Source organism: Eriocheir sinensis, chromosome 26 (genome assembly GCF_024679095.1).
Source record: "Eriocheir sinensis breed Jianghai 21 chromosome 26, ASM2467909v1, whole genome shotgun sequence".
Lineage (NCBI taxonomy): Eukaryota > Metazoa > Arthropoda > Malacostraca > Decapoda > Varunidae > Eriocheir > Eriocheir sinensis.
In genome coordinates this window covers 1,985,668-2,010,667 of record NC_066534.1, presented here as the reverse complement: position 1 = coordinate 2,010,667, position 25,000 = coordinate 1,985,668, and the positions used below count along the sequence as shown (strand labels likewise).

The 25,000-nt window shown below is 43.7% G+C and overlaps 1 long non-coding RNA gene across 1 annotated transcript in view; it reads right to left on the bottom strand.

Annotated features, from left to right (window-relative positions):
* Positions 1-25,000, bottom strand: part of LOC127003691 (uncharacterized) — an 87,422-nt gene that overhangs the window by 40,098 nt on the left and 22,324 nt on the right. Inside the window, exon 2 of the long non-coding RNA XR_007757328.1 lies at positions 18,515-18,559. This is a non-coding gene — a long non-coding RNA (uncharacterized LOC127003691). The remainder of the gene's footprint in view (positions 1-18,514; positions 18,560-25,000) is intronic.

Below are 25,000 nucleotides of genomic sequence, written 5' to 3'. Positions count from 1 at the left end.
CTATACTAATTGACTGGGTTTTTTTTTATATGTTTTATCTAGTGTAGTTTCCCGCATCATTTTTTTTTTTTACAGCAAAGTTTACAGCTCAAGGGCACAAAAAAAGGAAACAATAAAAAAAAAGCCCGCTACTCGCTGCTCCTACAAAAAAGAATCCAAAGAGGTGGCCGAAAGAGAGCTCAATTTCGGGAGGAGAGGTGTACTGATACCCTTCTCTTGAAAGAGTTCAAGTCGTAGGCAGGAGGAAATACAGATGAAGGAAGATTGTTCCAGAGTTTACCAGCGTGAGGGATGAAAGAGTGAAGATGCTGGTTAACTCTTGCATAAGGGGTTTGGACAGTATAGGGATGAAAGAATGGAGATGCTGGTTAACTCTTGCATAAGGGGTCTGGACAGTATAGGGATGAAAGAGTGAAGTTGCTGGTTAAGTTCAGAAGAGCAGTCAGCATGAAAATAGCGATAGAAGATAGAAAGAGAAGCAACAAGGCGGCGGAACTTAAGAGGTAGAAGACTATCAGTAAGAGGAGGAGAGCTGATGAGACGAAGAGCCTTAGACTCCACTCTGTCCAGAAGAGCTGTGTGAGTGGAGCCCCCCCACACGTGAGATGCATTCTCCATACGAATTGTCTTTATATATGTGTTTTATCAAGTGTATTTTTACAGGCTTGAATCTACACCAGGAATTTTAATATGCACCTCTCTGTTTGCAAATTCGTCGGTGGCTATATTATATTCACGTGGAAGGTGACATACAACGTTCATGTTTGGTGATATATTGTACTGCATCCATATTCCCTTGTATATTGATAAGCATATTCCCTTGTATATTAATAAGTACATGGTTGACACATACATACATACACATATATCTATCTGGCTATGTGTCAATCTATGTATCTTTCTCTCTCTCTGTCTCTCTCATCTCGTATTAATCTCTCTCTCTCTCTCTCTCTCTCTCTCTCTCTCTCTCTCTCTCTCTCTCTCTATATCTATCTATCTCTCTATCTATCTATCTATTCCCTGCTCTCAAGCTTGTATTACTCTCCTGTTAATTTCTCCTTGCTTTCTATCTATCTATCTATTTATCTTTCTATTGGTCAACTCCCTTCTCTACTCAAGCGGCGACCATCTGTTCTTTCCTCTCTTTCTCCTCTGCGCCTTCCCTCCCTTGCTGTGTATATCCAAAGGTCTATCTCTCTCTCTCTCTCTCTCTCTCTCTCTCTCTCTCTCTCTCTCTCTCTCTCTCTCTCTCTCTCTCTCTCTCTCTCTCTCTCTCTCTCTCTCTCTCTCTCTCTCTCTCTCTCTCTCTCTCTCTCTCTCTCTCTCTCTCTCTCTCTCTCTCTCTCTCTCTCTCTCTCTCTCTCTCTCTCTCTCTCTCTCTCTCTCTCTCTCTCTCTCTCTCTCTCTCTCTCTCTCTCTCTCTCTCTTCTCTCTCTCTCTCTCTCTCTCTCTCTCTCTCTCTCTCTCTCTCTCTCTCTCTCTCTCTCTCTCTCTCTCTCTCTCTCTCTCTCTCTCTCTCTCTCTCTCTCCCCTCCACTATATAATAATTAATCTGAGAACTAAATATATGCAGGCGTCCAGCTGGCCCAGACGAGGCGGGGACTGCAGGAAATGCTCGCTCGCTTTGCTGTGTGTGTGCGTGTGTGTGTGTGTGTGGGGGGGGGGGAGGGGGGGGTCCTTTCCACGCCCTCTGTCCCCGGTTTCAAGGGCTCACACGACGCATGAGTCCATTTAAAAGAAGGAAAGGCAATGGGTACAGATCGATAATTTATAAACAGGTATGATTAATGAGGTCCCAGAAGGCTTATTAAGGACCCAATATAGTGCTTCCTATTGTCCTAAGAAACTGTGGCTCCGTGCTGACACCCTGCCTGGTCAAACTCCTTCATCTCTGCCTGTCAGCATCTAGATTAACCCTTATTCATTTCCCTTCCTAATCCCTTATCTGCCCTTCTCTTCCCCTCTCTCCGCTGTCCTTAAATCTATGCTTCCGTGCTGACACCCTGCCTGGTCAAACTCCTTCGTCTCAGCCTGTCAACATGTAGATTAACCCTTCTCCATTTCTCTTCCTAATCCCTTATCTGCCCTTCTCTTCCCCTCTCTCTGTTGCCCTTAAAAACTGTGGCTCCCTGCTGACACCCTGCCTGGTCAAACTCCTTCATCCCTGCCTGTCAACATGTAGATTAACCCTTCTCCATTTCTCTTCCTAATTCCTTCACTGTCCTTCTCTTCCCCTCTCTCTGTTGCCCTTAAAAACTGTGCCTCCGTGCTGACACCCTGCCTGGTCACACTCCTTCATCCCTGCCTGTCAACATCTAGATTAACCCTTCTCCATTTCCCTTCCTAATCCCTTATCTGCCCTTCTCTTCCCGTCTCTCTCTGCTGTCCTTAAAAACTGTGGCTCCGTGCTGACACCCTGCCTGGTCAAACTCCTTCATCCCTGCCTGTCAACATCTAGATTAACCCTTCTCCATTTCCCTTCCTAATCCCTTCACTTTCAAGCATCTGACTAACTCTGACCTTCTATATGATCGCCAATTTGGGCGGACAGAACGATAGTTATAGGAGCTGGGAGAGAGATAAAGAGATAGATAGATGGATTGGTAGATGGAGACAGACTTAAGGCGGCTTTACACCTGGCAATTCCTAGTCGGCAATACAGGCGCGGCAGCATTTTTGGTCTGGGTCTGGGTCTGGGAGCCCTTCTCGCGGCAAGTTCTCTGCAGCTGAGCGCGTCCGTCTTGTATTGCCGACTGGCGGCTGAGTACAACATGTCGGCGCCAATAAAACAAGAAATGACAGATACAGACAACAAGATCTGGAGCCGGGAGGCCGAGGCGGCATTACTAGAAGTGAGGCAGCATAGACACTTGTGGACCCACAAGATAAGCTGTATGAGAAGCTGAGTCTACGCAAAACAACTTTTGAGAGAGTGGCAGCAACATACGAGAAATGTTTATCTCTTTGCGAGATATCGAAGGAGGTAAGGAACGATTATTTTCGTGTATTATATAATCACACTATGCAATGCCTGGGACGGCATGTTCCTCCCTTCTCCTTTGTTGTTGAATGCAACAATGAGCACTCGATCAATCAATACTACTGAAGGTAAAACTCGTATTTCTACAATATTAGGCTAATGGACCAAACTCATTGTGGTTTTAAGATATGGTAGTAGCCTTTTGGGGTGTCTGGGATGAATTCATGCCCTTGCATTTGCTAGCAGTTTACGTCTTGATGCTCCCGGCGGCTCCTCCCACGTGTGAACGTACTTGTCCCGAGAGCACACAGCCGGTCTAGCCGCTAGATCGTCGCGGCTGGATTGCCGGCCAGGAATTGCCAGGTGTAAAGCCGCCTTTAGGTAGATGAATAGATAGAGATTAAGGAAAGGTAGAAATGTTGATACGAGAACTATTGATGCAGTAAAAAAAACACTCTTGACAGACACTTAATAGAAGAGAGAGAGAGAGAGAGAGAGAGAGAGAGAGAGAGAGATGAATAGAAAGAAAGTCCTCTCTCTCTCTCTCTCTCTCTATCTCTCTACAACCATAATAATTTTGGTTTTTTTTTTAAGTATGTGTTGCATTGATGTATGTGTGTGTGTGTGTGTGTGTGTGTGTGTGTGTGTGTGTGTGTGTGTGTGTGTGTGTGTGTGTGTGTGTGTGTGTGTGTGTGTGTGTGTGCAGTATATTTCTGTTGCATCAGTAATGTGTCCTCTAAAACTACTCTCTCTCTCTCTCTCTCTCTCTCTCTCTCTCTCTCTCTCTCTCTCTCTCTCTCTCTCTCTCTCTCTCTCTCTCTCTCTCTCTCTCTCTCTCTCTCTCTCTCTCTCTCTCTCTCTCTCTCTCTCTCTCTCTCTCTCTCTCTCTCTCTCTCTCTCTCTCTTCCAAACTTTCATTTTTCTCTCAGTAATTTTTTGCGTGACACTAAAAAGCCCTCGTCACCGGCCATTCCTCAGTGGTTATACATGCAAACAGCTCCGATGAATAATGTATAATCCAATCCGCGTTTCCTGTCCGCTTTATTTTTCATCCTAATGGCCAGCAAAACCTCGTCACATGCATTTTTTACCCCAACCCCCTCCCCCCACCTCACCCACCCCCGTGAAGCGCCGGGTCGGTTGGGGGTCTGTTTTGAATATACGAGCGAATATATATTTCCAAGATTTAGCGCTGGGGCAGTGATGGAGTGCCTGGAAAATGGATATTCGTGGATTTCAATATCTTTACAATGGATCTATATAGACTAACGCATGCCTGGAACACACCGCTACTATTACAAAAACTGGAAACGGTACAAGATTCAGCGCTGGAGTGTGTGATGGAACGCCTGGAAAATGGATACTTGTGGATTTCAATATCTATACAATGGTTCTATATAGACTAACACATGCCTGGAACACCCCGCTACTATCACAAAATCTGGAAACGGTACAAGATTCAGCGCTGGAGAGTGTGATGCAATGCCTGGAAAATGGATAGTCCTGGATTTAAATATCTCTACAATGGCCCTTAAGTATAGCACATCCCTGGAACACACCGCTACTATTAAAAAAACTGGAAACGGTACAATATTCAGCGCTGGACGGTGTAATGGAATGCCTGGAAAATGGATACTTGTGGATTTCAATATCTATACAAAGGCTCTATATAGACTAACACATGCCTGGAAACACACCGCTACTATCACAAAAACTGGAAACGGTACAAGATTCAGCGCTAGACGGTGTAATGGAATGCCTGGAAAATGGATACTTGTGGATTTCAATATCTATACAAAGGCCCTGAAGTATAACACATGCCTGGAACACCCCGCTACTATTACAAAAACTGGAAACGGTACAAGATTCAGCGCTGGAGGATGCGATGGAACGCCTGGAAAATGGATACTTGTGGATTTCAATATCTATACAAAGGCCCTGAAGTATAACACATGCCTGGAAACACCACCGCTACTATTACAAAAACTGGAAACGGTACAAGATTCAGCGCTGGAGGATGCGATGGAACGCCTGGAAAATGGATACTTGTGGATTTCAATATCTATACAAAGGCTCTATATAGACTAACGCATGCCTGGAAACACACCGCTACTATCACAAAAACTGGAAACGGTACAAGATTCAGCGCTGGAGAGTGTGATGCAATGCCTGGAAAAAGGATAGTCCTGGATTTAAATATCTCTACAATGGCCCTTAAGTATAGCACATCCCTGGAACACACCGCTACTATTAAAAAATCTGGAAACGGGGCAAGATTCAGCGCTGGACAGTGTCATGGAGTGCCTGGAAAATGGATACTTGTGGATTTCAATATCTATACAAAGGCTCTATATAGACTAACACATGCCTGGAAACACACCGCTACTATTACAAAAACTGGAAACGGTAAAAGATTCAGCGCTGGAGGATGCGATGGAACGCCTGGAAAATGGATACTTGTGGATTTCAATATCTATACAAAGGCTCTATATAGACTAACACATGCCTGGAAACACCACCGCTACTATTAAAGAAACTGGAAACGAGACAAGATTCAGCGCTGGAGGGTACGATGGAACGCCTGGAAAATGGATGCTTGTGGATTTCAATATCTATACAAAGGCTCTATATAGACTAACGCATGCCTGGAACACCCCGCTACTATCACAAAAACTGGAAACGGGACAAGATTTAGCGCTGGACGGTGTAATGGAATGCCTGGAAAATGGATACTAGTGGATTTCAATATCTCTACAATGGATCTATATAGACTACCGCATGCCTGAAATACCCCGCAACTATTGCAAAATCTGGAAACGGTAAAAGATTCAGCGCTGGACGGTGTAATGGAATGCCTGGAAAATGGATACTTGTGGATTTCAATATCTATACAAAGGCTCTATATAGACTAACACATGCCTGGAACACCCCGCTACTATCACAAAAACTGGAAACGGTACAAGATTCAGCGCTAGACGGTGTAATGGAATGCCTGGAAAATGGATACTTGTGGATTTCAATATCTCTACAATGGCCCTGAAGTATAACGCATGCCTGGAACACACCGTTACTATCACAAAAACTGGAAACGGTACAAGATTCAGCGCTGGAGAGTGTGATGCAATGCCTGGAAAATAGTCCTGGATTTCAATATCTCTACAATGGCCCTATAGTATAAAACAAGCCCTAACACACCGCTCCTATTACAAAAGATACAGAGGATGCATATAGGTGAAATTCGGTAAGGCTTTGGTAGAGGTTGTGTTAGTATGTCCATGGGTAGTGTTATGAGTCTGGTGATAGTTTGACAAGGCTGATGTGAATTTGTAGTATGATGGGGTATGCCTATAGGTGATAGTTTTACAAGGCTTTGGTAGAGGTTGTGTTAGTAGTGTTTCCATGGGTAGTGTTATGAGCCTGGTGATAGTTTGACAAGGCTTTGGTAGAGGTTGTGTTAGTAGTATGTCCATGGGTAGTGTTATGAGCCTGGTGATAGTTTGACAAGGCTTTGGTAGAGGTTGTGTTAGTAGTGTTTCCATGGGTAGTGTTATGAGCCTGGTGATAGTTTGACAAGGCTTTGGTAGAGGTTGTGTTAGTAGTATGTCCATGGGTAGTGTTATGAGCCTGGTGATAGTTTGACAAGGCCTTGGTAGAGGTTGTGTTAGTAGTATGTCCATGGGTAGTGTTATGAGCCTGGTGATAGTTTGACAAGGCTTTGGTAGAGGTTGCGTTAGTAGTGTTTCCATGGGTAGTGTTATGAGCCTGGTGATAGTTTGACAAGGCTTTGGTAGAGGTTGTGTTAGTAGTATTTCCATGGGTAGTGTTATGAGCCTGGTGATAGTTTGACAAGGCTTTGGTGGAGGTTGTGTTAGTAGTATTTCCATGGGTAGTGTTATGAGCCTGGTGATAGTTTGACAAGGCTTTGGTGGAGGTTGTGTTAGTAGTGTTTCCATGGATAGTGTTATGAGCCTGGTGATAGTTTGACAAGGCTTTGGTGGAGGTTGCGTTAGTAGTGTTTCCATGGGTAGTGTTATGAGCCTGGTGAGGTTCTTTAGGTATACTTGAAGACCTGAGTCCTATCCCCTCGTAAGAACATAACAACGTAAGGAGTCTGCAAGAGGCCGGTAAAGCCTGCCTCTTGTTTTCCAGCGTGAAGAGGTTGTGAGTTGCCTGAGTCGCTTGTGAATCGTTGTGAGTCGCTTGTGAATCGTTGTGAGTCGCTTGTGAGTCGTTGTGAATCGTTGTGAGTCGCTTGTGAGTCGCTTGTGAGTCGTTGTGAAAAGGAAAAAAATATATGGTTCTTAAGTGAGTGAGGGAGTAGAGGTTGTGTTAGTAGTATTTCCATAGGTACTGTTATGAGCCTGGTGATAGTTTGACACAGTAGAGGTTGTGTTAGTAGTATTCAAGGGTAGTGTTAAGGAGCCTGGTGAGATAGTTTTCTGACAAGGCTTTAGTAGAGGCTTTTTGTGTTAGTAGTATTCTATGGTAGTGTTATGAGCTGGTGATAGTCTGGACACATGGTGAGGTTGTTGTGTTAGTAGTATGTCCATGGTAGTGTTATGGAGTCGGTGATAGCTGCATATTTTGTAGAGGTTGTGTTAATAGTATGTCCACGGGTAATGTTATGGTTTGGTGTTAGTTTGACAAGGCTTGTAGGAGGCTAAAGAAGTGGTATTTACATGGATAGTGTTATGGAGCCCTGGTGTTGGGGCTCTGACAAGGTTTGCAGAGGTTTTATGGTATTGCTAAGGGTAGTGTTAAGGGAGCCTGGTGGATAGTTTGACAAGGCTTTGTAGAGGTTGTGTTAGTAGTATGTCCATGGGTAGTGTTATATCTGTTGATAGTTTGGACAAGTCTTTTTTACAACAAAGGAGGTGCCTACAAGCAAATGAAACAAGAATAAAAAAAGAAGCCTGGCCACCTGCCTCCCAAAAAAGAATCAGAGGAGGTGGCCAAAAGCAAGGCCAGATTCGAAGGCGTTCCTGATACCTCCTCTGAAGAGTCTGTCGTAGGCAGGAGGAAACACAGATGAAGCTGGAAGATTGTCTGAGTTTAATTTGAAGCGTGAGGGATGAAGAGTGAAGTTGGTTAATCCGTAGCAAGGGATTGACAGTAGGATGAGCATGAGTAGAAAGTCGCAGCAAGGCGTGGAGGGGGGGGAGGCAGTTAGCAGTTCAGAAGAGCAGCCAGCGGAAATACCCAGGAAGATAGAAAGAGAGGCAAATATCGCAAGTAAATTTAAGAGGTAGGGCACTCATCAGTAGGGAGGAGGAGAGCTGATGAGACGAAGCAGCCTGTTCCCCACTCTGTCCAGAAGAGCTGTAGGAGCTCCCACACGTGAGATGCATACCCATAATGAGGGCGGACAAGGCCCCTGTATAAGGATAGCAACTGCAAGGGGGGAGAAGGTTATGGACACGATACAGGAACGCCCAAATCCCTGGAGGAAGCTTGGTGAGTGCTGGTGTTAGTAGTAAGCCTGCTGGTGTTGGAGCCTGGTAGATAGTTTGACAAGGCTTGTAAAGGTTGTGTTAGTAGTACTTCCATGGGCAGCAGTGATTTGGTGGGTAACTATGATGCTGCTTTTGGTAGAGGTTGTGTTAGTAGTGTTTCCATAGGTGTTATGAGCTTGGTGATAGTTTGACAAGGTTTTGCAGAGTCTAGTTAGTAATATTTCTATGTAGTAGTGTTATGAGCCTGGTGGGGATAGGGGGGTTTGAATTGTGTTTTGCAGAGGGTGTTAGTAGTATTTCATGGAAGAAAAGTTATGAGCCTGGTGATAGTTTGACAAGGCTTGGTAGAGGTTGTGTCAGTAGTATTTCCATGGGGAGTGTTATGAGCCTGGTGATAGTTTGACAAGGCTTTGGTTGAGGTTGTGTTAGTAGTATTTCCACAGTAGTGTTAAGAGCCTGGCGATAGTTTGACAAGGCTTTGCAGAGCTAAAGTAGTAGATTTCCATGGGTAGTGTTAAGGAGCTCCGGAGGATATGAACAAGGTTTGGTGGAGGTTGTGTTAGTATTTCCATGGGTAGTGTTATGAGCCGGGTGATAGCTTGACAAGGCTTTGGTGGAGGTTGTGCTAGTGTACTTACAGAAAAGAGGAGCCTAGGAAGTTCTTTTTTAGGTATACCTGAGACCTGAACTTATCTCTCTCAGGCGTTTTTTTCCCAGCGTGAAGAGGTTGTGGAGTCGGCCCAGTCAGCCTCACGAAAAAAAAGTATTAAGAACTGCGGAAAAAGGAAAAAAATATATGGTTCTTAAGTGAGTGAGGAAAGATTACACCCCATTTAACCTCATCCTCCCGTCCCCTCTCATCCCCTCCCACCCCAAAATAAAGAAAACATTAAATATATGGTCCTTGGCGGAGGGAGTGAAAGATTACACCACTTAGCCTCTCCCTCCCTCCCCTTTCCCCCTCCCGCCCCCCCAGTGTCATCTCGCGTGCCCCAGCTCACCTGTTTGCGTTAATGACCCGCAGATGATGTGAGATAATGACCCGGGTGAGTTTTAGGGTAAGGAGGAAGAGGAAACATGGAAACATGGACTAGCAGGCAGCAGAAAGCCTGTTGGCTTCAATACTAGGTTGCTCATGTCTTGTGCGATTTAATCAATCCGTTTGCCACAGAAGTGGCTTGCAGGAAGGATTAAAGCAATTTGTGTACCTACTCTGGGGAACGTTCAGTTCAATCCTGTTGCAGCAAAAGTGTATACCCAATGCGTTTCTTGAAGGAGTTGATGGTCTCTGCGCTAACCACTCTTAAGGGAAGGCTGTTCCAGTGGCGAACAACTCTATTCCGAGAAGCAACTCCCGCCGATGTTTGTATCGCTTTGCTTGAATTATTTTCCGTTGTTTCTTGTTCTCAGTTAGTTTTGTAGTGTGAAGAGTTTGGGAGGACTTCAACGTTGAGCTTGGTTCAGGTACTTAAAGACTTGTATCATAAGTCTCCGCAGTCGTCTCTTTTTCCAACGTGAAGCAAGGAGTCGCTCGAGTCGTTCTTCATAGGGTTTCCTCGTCCTCAGTGATGGTATCATCTTCGTGGCGCGGCGCCGTACTTTCGGCAATTCATCGTCTTTTCCTGTGTACTCAGGAGACCAGACTGGGTATTTATGTATTCCAGGTGGGGCCTTACCAGCGAATTATATAACAAGGATAACATAAATTCCTGGCGCGTCTTGTATTCTGTTCTCGATGAACCCAAGCATTGTATTGGCTTTCTACAGGCGGTGGACTTAAAGTGTTTTGTTTGTTTCAGTCACTGCTGATGGTGACCCTGAGGTCTCTTTCTCTGCACAACATGTAGTGGTTCGGGCACCATGGTATATGGAAGGCTGTTTTGATCCGATGCACACTTACCAGAAAAGTTGAGACATCTGCCATTTTTTCGACCACTGAGTGATCTGGTCCAGGTCTCTGGATACCTCGCAGTCTGTCAATGTGAGGGCCTTCCCACCCACCTTTTGTGTCAGTCGGCAAATTTTTGAAAGATTGATTTAATCCCAGTTCTAGGCTCGTTATATATATGATGAAAGTATGTCCTGGGACTCCCTGTGGTACTCCACTTGTGACCGGGAGCCACTGGAGGCTTCCGTCCGTTGAGTAACCTGTTGTTTTTCAGTGAGCCAGTCTTTTGATCCACGCTGTCAGATCGTCGCTCAATCCTTCTGGCTGACTAAGTTTCTGAGGAGTTCTCGTGGCAGGGAGAGAGGAGGAGGAGGAGAAGGAGAGGGAGTAAGAGGAGAGGAGGAGAGGAGGGGAGAAGGAGAGAAGGAAGATAAAGGGATTTGAGGTTAAAAGATTTGGAGGAGGGAGAAGAGAAAGAGGGGAAGAAGAAGGAGGAGGAGAGGAGGAGAGGAGAGGAATATATAGGGTCAAGATAGAATAGATAATTGAAGACCTATTTGTCTATGGGCTGTGGGTGTCTGTTTACTAACAAGGCCACTAGTACCCATGTGTAGACAGACAGGAAAGATGAAGGCTCCTTCCACTCCACTTCTTCCTCCCGGCACCGTGCCGGGCAGGAAGAAGCAGGAGAACACCATTACCTTAAGGAAGAAAGGGACATGGAAATTTTTTACAGTAAAGAGAGAAATAAGAGGAAATTTTACTACCTTTACTACACTACTGGCAACCTAAGCTGTGTGGGGGAAACACTACTACATAAGAACATAACATAGAAATACAGGGGAGACTGGAAGAGGACGAGGCCTACACAGGGAGGGGCCCCAGAACTTCCCCCAATATCCACGATGGGTGAGGTGTAATTAGGGCACAGGAGGCTTGATCCTCGTTTGGCAAGAGGACCAGTAACCTGTCCAGGATAATTATGAATGTAAGGTCTTGCTGCAATCTGTCTGAGAAGTACTTATCATTGATACTCTGTGCACTGACGGTAGTGATCGACGAGTTATTAACTTCTGCGCACCAATGTGTTACATCAACTTCATACCGTTGCTGCGTGTTTGTCTCTGAAATAGACTATCTGTTAATGATCCTCCTGCATCTCCACGCTCCATTACTGCATCCTCCCTGCATCCCCACGCTCCATTACTACATCCTCCCTGCACCCACACTCCATTACTACATCCTCCCTGCATCTCCACTCCATTACTACATCCTCCCTGCATCTCCACTCCATTACTACATCCTCCCTGCATCTCCACTCCATTACTGCATCCTCCCTGCATCTCCACTCCATTACTACATCCTCCCTGCACCCACACTCCATTACTACATCCTCCCTGCACCCTCCATTACTACATCCTCCCTGCACCCACACTCCATTACTACATCCTCCCTGCACCCACACTCCATTACTACATCCTCCCTGCACCCACGCTCCATTACTACATCCTCCCTGCACCCACACTCCATTACTACATCCTCCCTGCACCCACACTCCATTACTACATCCTCCCTGCACCCACACTCCATTACTACATCCTCCCTGCACCCACACTCCATTACTACATCCTCCCTGCATCTCCACTCCATTACTACATCCTCCTACCCACGCACCATTACTACATCCTCCCTGCACCCACACTCCATTACTACATCCTCCCTGCACCCACACTCCATTACTACATCCTCCCTGCATCTCCACTCCATTACTACATCCTCCCTGCACCCACACTCCATTACTACATCCTCCCTGCACCCACACTCCATTACTACATCCTCCCTGCATCTCCACTCCATTACTACATCCTCCCTGCATCTCCACTCCATTACTACATCCTCCCTGCACCCACACTCCATTACTACATCCTCCCTGCACCCACACTCCATTACTACATCCTCCCTGCACCCACACTCCATTACTACATCCTCCCTGCACCCACACTCCATTACTGCATCCTCCCTGCACCCACACTCCATTACTACATCCTCCCTGCACCCACACTCCATTACTACATCCTCCCTGCAACCACACTCCATTACTACATCCTCCCTGCACCCACACTCCATTACTACATCCTCCCTGCACCCACACTCCATTACTACATCCTCCCTGCATCCCCACTCCATTACTACATCCTCCCTGCACCCACACTCCATTACTACATCCTCCCTGCACCCACACTCCATTACTACATCCTCCTGCACCCACACTCCATTACATCCTCCCTGCACCCACACCCATTACTACAGCCTCCCTGCACCCACACTCAATTACTACATCCTCCCTGCATCTCCACTCCATTACTACATCCTCCCTGCACCCACACTCCATTACTACATCCTCCCTGCACCCACACTCCATTACTACATCCTCCCTGCACCCACACTCCATTACTACATCCTCCCTGCACCCACACTCCATTACTACATCCTCCCTGCACCCACACTCCATTACTACATCCTCCCTGCACCCACACTCCATTACTACATCCTCCCTGCATCCCCACGCACCATTACTACATCCTCCCTGCACCCACACTCCATTACTACATCCTCCCTGCACCCACACTCCATTACTACATCCTCCCTGCACCCACGCTCCATTACTACATCCTCCCTGCACCCACACTCCATTACTACATCCTCCCTGCACCCACACTCCATTACTACATCCTCCCTGCACCCACACTCCATTACTACATCATCCTGCACCCACACCCATTACTACATCCTCCCTGCACCCACACTCCATTACTACATCCTCCCTGCACCCACACTCCATTACTACATCCTCCCTGCACCCACACTCCATTACTACATCCTCCCTGCACCCACACTCCATTACTACATCCTCCCTGCACCCACACTCCATTACTACATCCTCCCTGCACCCACACTCCATTACTACATCCTCCCTGCACCCACACTCCATTACTACATCCTCCCTGCACTCCCTCCCCCATTACTACATCCTCCATGCACCCACACTCCATTACTACATCCTCCCTGCACCCCCTTCCATTACTACATCCTCCTGCACCCACACTCCATTACTACATCCTCCCTGCACCCACTCCATTACTACATCCTCCTGCAACCCATTCCATCCTCCCTGCACCCCTCCATTACTACATCCTCCTGCACCCACACTCCATTACCATCCTCATTCTCCATTACTACATCCTCCTGCACCCACACTCCATTACTACATCCTCATGCACCCACACTCCATTACTACATCCTCCATGCACCCACACTCCATTACTACATCCTCCCTGCACCCACACTCCATTACTACATCCTCCCTGCATCCCATTACTACATCCTCCCTGCACCCACACTCTTTCATTACTACATCCTCCCTGCACCCACACTCCATTACTACATCCTCCCTGCAAGAGTTAACCCGCACTCCATTCTTTCATCCTCCTCCCTGCACCCTCCAACTTCATTCCTGCACCTCCATTACTACATCCTCATGCAAGAACCCACTCCATTCATCCCTATACTGTCCAAACCTCGTGCAAGAGTTAACCCGCATCTTCATTCTTTCATCCCATTACTGTCCAAATCCTCATGCAAGAGTTAACCAGCATCTTCATTCTTTCATCCCTACTGTCCAAATCCTCCCAAGAGTTAACCCATCTTCATTCTTTCATCCCTCTACTGTCCAAATCCCTCATGCAAGAGTTAACCAGCATCTTCATTCTTTCATCCTCTACTGTCCAAATCCTCATGCAAGAGTTAACCAGCATCTTCATTCTTTCATCCTCTACTGTCCAAATCCTCATGCAAGAGTTAACCAGCATCTTCATTCTTTCATCCCTGTACTGTCCAAATCCCTCATGCAAGAGTTAACCAGCATCTTCATTCTTTCATCCCTGTACTGTCCAAATCCCTCATGCAAGAGTTAACCAGCATCTTCATTCTTTCATCCCTGTACTGTCCAAATCCCCCTCATGCAAGAGTTAACCAGCATCTTCATTCTTTCATCCCTCTACTGTCCAAATTCCTCATCCAAGAGTTAACCAGCATCTTCACTCTTTCATCCCTCTACTGTCCAAATCCCTCATGCAAGAGTTAACCAGCATCTTCATTCTTTCATCCCTATACTGTCCAAATCCCTCATGCAAGAGTTAACCAGCATCTTCATTCTTTCATCCCTCTACTGTCCAAATCCCTCATGCAAGAGTTAACCAGCATCTTCATTCTTTCATCCCTCTACTGTCCAAATCCCTCATGCAAGAGTTAACCAGCATCTTCATTCTTTCATCCCTATACTGTCCAAATCCCTCATGCAAGAGTTAACCAGCATCTTCATTCTTTCATCCCTGTACTGTCCAAATCCCTCATGCAAGAGTTAACCAGCATCTTCATTCTTTCATCCCTCTACTGTCCAAATCCCTCATGCAAGAGTTAACCAGCATCTTCATTCTTTCATCCCTGTATTGTCCAAATCACTCATGCAAGAGTTAACCAGCATCTTCATTCTTTCATCCCTATACTGTCCAAATCCCTCATGCAAGAGTTAACCAGCATCTTCATTCTTTCATCCCTATACTGTCCAAATCCCTCATGCAAGAGTTAACCAGCATCTTCATTCTTTCATCCCTCTACTGTCCAAATCCCTCATGCAAGAGTTAACCAGCATCTTCATTCTTTCATCCCTCTACTGTCCAAATCCCTCATGCAATAGTTAACCAGCATCTTCATTCTTTCATCCAACTACTGTCAAAATCTCCTATGCAAGAGTCAACCAGCATCTTCATTCTTTCATCCCTCTACTGTCCAAATCCCTTATGCAAGAGTTAACCAGCATCTTCATTCTTTCATCCTGTGCTGTCCAAATTCCTTATGCAAGAGTTAACCAGCATCTTCATTCTTTCATCCCTCTACTGTCCAAATCCCTCATGCAAGAGTTAACCAGCATCTTCATTCTTTCATCCCTCTACTGTCCAAATCCCTCATGCAAGAGTTAACCAGCATCTTCATTCTTTCATCCCTCTACTGTCCAAATCCCTCATGCAAGAGTTAACCAGCATCTTCATTCTTTCATCCCTATACTGTCCAAATCCTCATGCAAGAGTTAACCAGCATCTTCATTCTTTCATCCCTCTACTGTCCAAATCCCTCATGCAAGAGTTAACCAGCATCTTCATTCTTTCATCCCTATACTGTCCAAATCCCTCATGCAAGAGTTAACCAGCATCTTCATTCTTTCATCCCTATACTGTCCAAATCCCTCGTGCAAGAGTTAACCCGCATCTTCATTCTTTCATCCCTCTACTGTCCAAATCCCTCATGCAAGAGTTAACCAGCATCTTCATTCTTTCATCCCTCTACTGTCCAAATCCCTCATGCAAGAGTTAACCAGCATCTTCATTCTTTCATCCCTATACTGTCCAAATCCCTCATGCAAGAGTTAACCAGCATCTTCATTCTTTCATCCCTATACTGTCCAAATCCCTCATGCAAGAGTTAACCAGCATCTTCATTCTTTCATCCCTGTACTGTCCAAATTCCTCATCCAAGGGTTAACCAGCATCTTCATTCTTTCATCCCTATACTGTCCAAATCCCTCATGCAAGAGTTAACCAGCATCTTCATTCTTTCATCCCTCTACTGTCCAAATCCCTCATGCAAGAGTTAACCAGCATCTTCATTCTTTCATCCCTATACTGTCCAAATCACTCATGCAAGAGTTAACCAGCATCTTCATTCTTTCATCCCTATACTGTCCAAATCCCTCATGCAAGAGTTAACCAGCATCTTCATTCTTTCATCCCTATACTGTCCAAATCCCTCATGCAAGAGTTAACCAGCATCTTCATTCTTTCATCCCTATACTGTCCAAATCCCTCATGCAAGAGTTAACCAGCATCTTCATTCTTTCATCCCTATACTGTCCAAATCCCTCATGCAAGAGTTAACCAGCATCTTCATTATTTCATCCCTCTACTGTCCAAATCTCTCATGCAAGTGTTAACCAGCATCTTCATTCTTTCATCCCTGTACTGTCCAAATCCCTCATGCAAGAGTTAACCAGCATCTTCATTCTTTCATCCCTATACTGTCCAGATCCCTCATGCAAAAGTTAACCAGCATCTTCATTCTTTCATCCCTCTACTGTCCAAATCCCTCATGCAAGAGTTAACCAGCATCTTCATTCTCTCATCCCTCTACTGTCCAAACCCCTCATGCAAGAGTTAACCAGCATCTTCATTCTCTCATCCCTCTACTGTCCAAACCCCTCATGCAAGAGTTAACCAGCATCTTCATTCTTTCATCCCTCTACTGTCCAAATCCCTCATGCAAGAGTTAACCAGCATCTTCATTCTTTCATCCCTCTACTGTCCAAATCCTCATGCAAGAGTTAACCAGCATCTTCATTCTCTCATCCCTCTACTGTCCAAACCCCTCATGCAAGAGTTAACCAGCATCTTCATTCTCTCATCCCTCTACTGTCCAAACCCCTCATGCAAGAGTTAACCAGCATCTCTATTCTTTCATCCCTCACGCTGGTAAACTCATGAACAGCCCCTGCCTTCGTGTGTATTTCCTCCTGCCTACGACTTGAACTCTCTCAGGAGGAGTGTATCAAGACCTCTATTTTGGACTGAAACTCTTGCAAACTCTTTCTTAATAGGGGAAGTTATTGGCGGTATATTTTCTATTATTTTTTGTCCGCGTTGAGCTGCTTCACTCACTGTAATTTGAATAACTGTGATGAATAAAAACAATATGATGAACTGTAGTAAATAAATCCAAGCATAACTCATCGCCTTCATTAGTTGAAAAATCATATAAGTTAAAATATATGTAATTGTCAAGGGGAACCTGGCTCTGCATCAATCTCCTGGAAACACGGGAAGCAAAACTCGTTCGCCTCATCCTGGAAAACATTGGAGCTTGTGAGGAGATTAAGAGGAAGGGAAGGAAGAGCGAGAGGGGAGAGAGAGGAGGAGGAGGAGGAAGATGCAGATTTGAAGGACGGCGAGAGAGAATTGGATGAAGATGATAAAGAGGAAGAGGAAGGGAAGGAAAGGAAGGAGAGGAGAGAATAATTGACAAACGTGAAATCTGTGTGTGTGTGTGTGTGTGTGTGTGTGTGTGTGTGTGTGTGTGTGTGTGTGTGTGTGTGTGTGTGTGTCAAGAACGTGTCAAGATATAGTTTAGGACGCGACATTTCCTTTCCTATGATCCGAATATGTATAAAAATCGTGTTAGAACATAAGCCTGTACTCTTTAACACTTAGTCTGACCTTTCTTCTGTACGATGAACCTAAAGAAGCACACATTTGACAAGGTTTTCGTAGGAGTTTGGGGCATTTCCAGGGGTAGTTTTATGACCCTGGTGGTAGTTTGACTCTTCTTCCGCACCGTGAACCTAAAGAAACACACGTTTGACAAGGCATTTCAGGTGACCCTTCTTCTGTACCATGAACATAAGAAACACACATTTGACAATGCTTTCGTAGGTGTTTGGGGCATTTTCAAGGGTAGTTTTATGACCCTGGTGGTAGTCTGACCCTTCCTCTGTACCGTGAACCTAAGAAACACACATTTGACAAGGCTTTCGTATATAGGAGGTTGGGGCATTTCCAGGGGTAGTTTTATGACCCTGGTGGTTGTTTGACCCTTCTTCCATACGTGAACCTAAGGAAACCCACATTTAACAAGGCTTTCGTAGGAGTTTGGGGCATTTCCAGGGGTAGTTTTATGGCCCTGGTGGTAGTCTGACCCTTCCTCTGTACCGTGCACCTACAGAAACACACATGTGACAAGGCTTTCGTAGGAGGTTGGGGCATTTCCAGGATTAGTTTTATGACCCTGGTGGTAATCTGACCCTTCTTCCGTACCGTGAACCTAAAGAAACACACATTTCACAAGGCTTTCGTAGGACTTTGGGGGATTTCCAGGATTAGTTTTATGACCCTGGTGGTAGTTTGACCCTTCTTCTGAACCGTGAACTTAAAGAAACACACATTAAAACCCACCTGATCTCCTTTTCGACCTTTGGCAATAGTTGACAAGAGAGGTTGAAACGTAAGACGATACCGACCCCAGCCCTGTCGCTAACATGCCCCCCAAAAGCAATATACAGAGAAGGAGAACCGAGATAGCCACACTTACGATATCAGGGACCCTTCCGCGCTGCCTTGTCCTTTCTTTGTCCTCCTGAGGGGAATGAGAAAAAGAGAGAAAATATCAGTGACGGCAAGTATTAAAAGCGGTAGTAGTAGTAGTAGTAGTAGTAGTAGTAGTAGTAGTAGTAGTAGTAGTAGTAGTAGTTTAGAGTGGAGGATATGTTAGTAGTAGTGAAAATAGAAAGTTATACAGTAAATAGACAGGAATGTTCTTGTGAATTATAGACGATTTGAAAACGAAAGAATAAAACAGATAAAAGAGAACAAAAACAGGAGAAATGACAGAAAACAGGAAGATGAGAAACAGGCGAAGAAAAACAGAGAAAGCTCAAAATAACAGAATAACCACAAATAACAGAAAAAAAGATAAAAACCGAAGAAAACGGAAGAAAGCCCAAAATAACAGAATAATCACAAATAACAGAAAAATAACAGAAAACAGGAAGATGAAAAACAGGAGAAGAAAAGGAAAGAAAGCCCAAAATAACAGAAAAAACACAGAAAACAAGAAGATGAAAAAACAGGAGAAGAAAACGGAAGAAAGCCCAAAATAACAGAATAACCACAAATAACAGAAAAATAACAGAAAACCAAAGATGAAAAACAGGAAGAAAGAATAAACAAACAAACAAAAAATACTAAAACAACCACAAAAAATATAAAAAAACAGAAGAAAAAAAAAGAAAACCAAAAAAATGACAAAACGCAAAAAAAAGACGAAAAAAAATACAGAGAAAAAGAGAAAAATTAGTAAGACATCAATGATAAAAAGAAGGAACAGAAATAAATGAAATAAAAAAAAATCATTAGAGAAAAGATAAAAAGGAAATCATCAAAGCAACACACACACACACACACACACACACACACACACACACACACACACACACACACACACACACACACACACGCACATCATAACTAATTCTAATACTATTCATGAATCTTAATAAACGTTTTCGAAAATATACGTGACCGTCCGAGGTAAAAATTTATTAGTTCTTTGATTATTTATTTAAGCCACCGACGCGCCATGACAAAACGGCCCCGAAGAGACGAGAGGAAATCACTGGAAATAGAGAAAGAACGAAAGAAAGAAAGTGGACATTAAGAAAGTGGAAAGATGTGGAAATTAAGAAAAAGTGGAAATTGAGAAAGTGGAAATAAGTGGAAATTAAGAAAGACAGAAGGAAAGAAAGAAAGTGGAGATTAAGAAAGTGGAAAGATGTGGAAATTAAGAAAGAAAGTGGAAATTGAGAAAGTGGAAAAAAGTGGAAAAGAAATGGAAATTAAGAAAGTGGAAAAAAGTGGAAAAGAAGAAAGTGAAAATTAAGAAAGTGGAAAAAAGTGGAAATTAAGAAAGAAAGTGGAAATTGAGAAAGTGGAAAGATATGGAAATTAAGAAAGAATGTGGAAATGAAGAAAGTGGAAAAAGTGGAAATTAAGAAAGTGGAATAAAGTGGAACTTAAGTAAGCGGAAAAAAGTGGAAATTAAGAAAGTGGAAAAAAGTGGATATTTAGAAAGTGGAAAAAGTGGAAATTAAGAAAGTGGAGAAAAGTGGTTGGTGGAAAGTGGAAATTAAGAAAGAAGGAAAGAAAGAAAGTGGAAATTAAGAAAGTGGAAAAAAGTGGAAATTAAGAAAGAAGGAAAGAAAGAAAGTGGAAATTAAGAAAGAATGTGGAAATGAAGAAAGTGGAAAAAAAGTGGAAATGAAGAAAGTGGAAAAAAAGTGGAAATTAAGAAAGTGGAAAAAAGTGGAAATTAAGTAAGCGGAAAAAAGTGGAAATTAAGAAAGTGGAAAAAAGTGGATATTAAGAAAGTGGAAAAAAGTGGAGATTAAGAAAGTGGAAAAAAGTGGAAATTAAGAAAGAAGGAAAGAAAGAAAGTGGAAATTAAGAAAGTGAAAAAAAGTGGAAATTAAGAAAGAAGGAAAGAAAGAAAGTGGAAATTAAGAAAGTGGAAAAAAGTGGAAATTAAGAAAGAAGGAAAGAAAGAAAGTGGAAATTAAGAAAGTGGAAAAAAGTGGAAATTAAGAAAGTGGAAATTGAGAAAGTGGAAAAAAAGTGGAAAAGAAGAAAGTGGAAATTAAGAAAGTGGAAAAAAGTTGAAATTAAGCAAGTGGAAAAAAGTCGAAATTAAGCAAGTGGAAAAAAGTGGAAATTAAGAAAGTGGAAAAAAGTGGAAATTAAGCAAGTGGAAAAAAGTGGAAATTAAGCAAGTGGAAAAAAGTGGAAATTAAGCAAGTGGAAAAAAGTGGAAATTAAGAAAGTGGAAAAAAAGTGGAAATTAAGAAAGAAAGAAAGAAAGAAAGTGGAAAAAGTGGAAATTAAGAAAGAAAAAGAAAGTGAACATTAAGAAAGTGAGAAAAAGTGGAAATTAAGGTAAAAAGAAAGAAAGTGGAAATTAAGCAAGTGGAAAAAAGTGGAAATTAAGCAAGTGGAAAAAAGTGGAAATTAAGAAAGAAACTTGAAATTAAGAAAGTGGAAAAAAGTGGAAATTAAGAAAGAAAAAGTTGAAATTAAGAAAGTGGAAAAAAGTGGAAATTAAGAAAGTGGAAAAAAGTGGAAACTAAGAAAGAAAGAAAGAAAGAAAGAAAGACGAGGAAAAGGATAAAGAAAGAAAGAAAAACAACCTGAAATAAAAGTTACCAGGAAAAAAAAAACATAAGAAGAAAAAGAAAAAGTTAAAAAAGAAATTAAAAAAACACAAAGAGGGAGACACAAAGAAGAGAAAGAAATGAAACAGAAAATAGAAATAAAACAGAAATAGCAGAAAAATCAGAGAAAGAAGAAATGGCAGAGAAATAAGAAAAAAATATATATAAAACTAGACGATGTAGGGTGTGTGTGTGTGTGTGTGTGTGTGTGTGTGTGTGTGTCTCTCTCTCTCTCTCTCTCTCTCTCTCTCTCTCTCTCTCTCTCTCTCTCTCTCTCTCTCTCTCTCTCTCTCTCTCTCTCTCTCTCTCTCTCTCTCTCTCTCTCTCTCTCTCTTCTCTTCTTCTCTTCTTCTCTTCCCTCCTCTCCTTCCCTCCTCTTCTTCATTTCTTCCTTCCTTCCTTCTTGCAATCATTTTTTTTCTTTCCTTCTTTGTTTCCTTCCTTCCTTCCCTCCCTTCCTTCCTTCCTTCCTTTTCTCAATACATTCCTTCTTTCCCTTAATTTCTCCTTGCAATCATTTTTATCTTTCCTTCTTTCTTTCCTTCCTACCTTCCTTCCTTCTCTTTCTCTCCCTTCCCTCCCTTCCTTCCTTCTTTTTCTCAATACATTCCTTCTTTCGTGTAATTTATCCTTGCAATCATTTTTTTCTTTCTTTCCTTCTTTCTTTCCTTCCTACCTTCCTTCCTTCTCTTTCTCTCCCTTCCTTCCCTTTCTCTCCCTCTTCCCTCCCTCCCTCCCTCCGCTGCTATGTTAAGTTAATGTTCCCGATGCTACCAACACCTCACACGGCAACGGTTAATTAGGCCCAGGTAGGGAGGGAGGGAGGGAGGGAAGGAGGGAAGATAACGAGGAAGAAGAGATGGAATGCTAAGGAGGAAACGAGAGAGAGAGAGAGAGAGAGAGAGAGAGAGAGAGAGAGAACACACACACACACACACACAGAGACACATACACACAAAAAGCGAAAAAAATAGCTATAAAAATAATGAGAAAAAATAATTGACGAAGAGAAGAACAAAAAACAGAGAGAGAGAGAGAGAGAGAGAGAGAGAGAGAAAACACTTCGGAGTTCAGCACCGCCGCCACGAGCCTTCTACTTTTCTCGCTTATCTCCTTCCTTCCCTTTCTTGTCTCCTCCTCCTCCTCCTCCTCCTCCTCCCCCCCAGCCATGTGGTATGTATGGGCACCCTGCCTGGGCCTGGAGTGGCTGGGTACATTCGTCAAGGTTGAGGGACAGCCGCCGCCGCCTCACCCTGGTCTAAAAAGTGCCTAGTGTCATTTAGTCCTGACGCGTGTAAGGCTGTGCACTCTGGGCCCGGGAAATGTAGCCTGACATACTACATGCTTGGGAAGAGGACCAGGAGGAGGAATACATAGGAATACATAGGAAGAACAGACACCAGAAGACCTATCTACTACTAGTAATGTACGTGTGGCAGGACAGGACAGAATAGATGAAGGCTCCTCCCCACCCATCTCTCCGGTAACGTGCCGGCAGGAAATAGTTAGAAGAGAACACCATGTACCTTTAAGGAAGAAAGGGACATGGAAGTTTTACAGTAAAGAGAGAAATAAGAGGAAATTACTACCCTTAACTTACGCTACTGGTGACCTAAGCTGTGGGGGAAACTATGTCTTCAGGTTGTACTCGTGCTGCAGGCTGCCTGAGACAATCGAAAGAGGGTCAGTAAACAGTGTATGCATTTGTCATAAAAAAATATAAATAAATAATAAAAATAAATAAATAAACGCTGCAGTATCCTGTTAAGCTTACTGTTCCCACACCTCACTCATCAGGTGTAAAATAACATGTCTGCAGGATGTGGCCGTGCTGCAGTGTGCCTGAAACATACAAGAACATAAGGACACGGGAGACTGCGAGAGGCCAAGTGTCTTACACAGGAGGAGGAGGAGGAGGAGGAGGAAGAAGAGAGTAAAAAGTGAAGGAAGAGAAGAGACTAAGCAGAGGAAGAGAAAGAAAGTAAAGAGAGGAGGAAGAAAATTAATAAACGAGGAAGGAATTAGGAAGAGGAGAAGAAGAAGAAGAAGAAGAAGAAGAAGAAGAAGAAAATAAAAGGAGTAGAAGAAGATAATATGTAGCGGAGGAAGAAAGGAAGAAGAGAAGGAAGAAAATAATAAACAAAAAAGGAATTAGGAAGAAAAAAACGAGGAGGAAGAGGAGGAGGAATAGAAGAGGAAAAAGAAGAAAATAAAAGGAGGAAGAGAAGAAAAGAAGAAAAGGAGGAGGAGGAGGAGGAGGAAGAAAAGAAAAGGAAGAAGAAGAAGATAAAAGGAGGAAGAGAAGAAAAGAAGAGAAGAAGGAGGAGGAGGAGGAGAAGAAAATAGGAAAAGAGGAGGAAGAAAGGAAGAAGAGGAGGAAGAAAACTAAAAACTAATAAACAAGAAAGGAGGAGGAGGAGGAGGAGGAGGAGGAGAAAATGGGAAAAATAAATGAAGGAAAGAAAAAAAAGAAAAAAAAATAAATAAACAAAAAAAGACAAAAAAGCAAAAAAAAATTACGAAAATAATAATGAGAAAAAAATAATTGACGAAAAAGAACAAAAAAAAAAATAAAGCAAATAAAACGACAAAAAAAAAAAGATTCCGTGTGTTAAAGTGCAAATTCTCTCTCTCTCTCTCTCTCTCTCTCTCTCTCTCTCTCTCTCTCTCTCTCTCTCTCTCTCTCTCTCTCTCTCTCTCTCTCTCTCTCTCTCTCTCTCTCTCTCTCTCTCTCTCTCTCTCTCTCTCTCTCTCTCTCTCTCTCTCGGCGGAACATAAACGCCTCTTTAATAACCCTTGTTAATGAGAGAGAGAGGAGGCAGAAGGAAATATATAATTCTGTGTGTGTGTGTGTGTGTGTGTGTGTGTGTGTGTGTGTGTGTGTGTGTGTGTGTGTGTGTGTGTGTGTGTGTGTGTGTGTGTGTGTGTGTGCGTCATAAATTTAGCTTTATGACAAGAGGAAAAAGGAAGAGAGAAAGGAAAAGTTAAAGTATGCGTGTGTGTGTGTGTGTGTGTGTGTGTGTGTGTGTGTGTGTGTGTGTGTGTGTGTGTGTGTGTGTGTTTCTCTTTCCTTGCATTTTATTTTTTTTATTTTCCAATTTTTTTTTCAATCGCTATTTTTCCCCACGTTTCCGTCTATGTCCGGGAAAGGCTTTTTTAGTGGGTCCAGATGTTAGGCCCCCGTCCGTTATGGCGCGGGCAAGTGTTTATAGTGGCGCCATCTTGCTAGGCTCTTTTTGTTAACATCTCAGCCTATAGCGCCGGTAGGCTTTCTTCAGGGGCCTAGCTGGTGGTCGGCCCCAGCCCGTCATGGTGCAGGCAAGTGTTTATAGTGGCGCCATCTTCTCTTGGCTCATGCTGCCCCCCGGAACTCCTTCTTGATTCACTTGGACGGTTTCCTCTAGAGTCCGGGTTGATGGGTGGTCTTCAGGGCAGCATGTGGGTAGTTTTAAGCCACTCGGCGGTGACTGAAAAATCCCAGCTTGGTGGCACCGGGAGGGGATTGAATTCGCGTCGTCCTGAACGCGGCGCCGTCACGCTATCAATTCAGCTACCGCCTCCCCAAACTGCCCCCCGGAACTCCTTCTTGATTCACTTGGACGGTTTCCTCTAGAGTCCGGGTTGATGGGTGGTCTTCAGAACAGCATGTGGGTAGTGACTGAAAAATCCCAGGTGGTAGCGTGGTGAATGTGGGCCCGGCACGCTACCACTCAGCCACCGCCTACCCTACCCCCTATGCTTACCCCCGGAGGTCATCTTTGATACTCTCTTTAGAGCGAGAACCTAGAGTCCGGGTTGAGAGTTGGGTAGTCTTA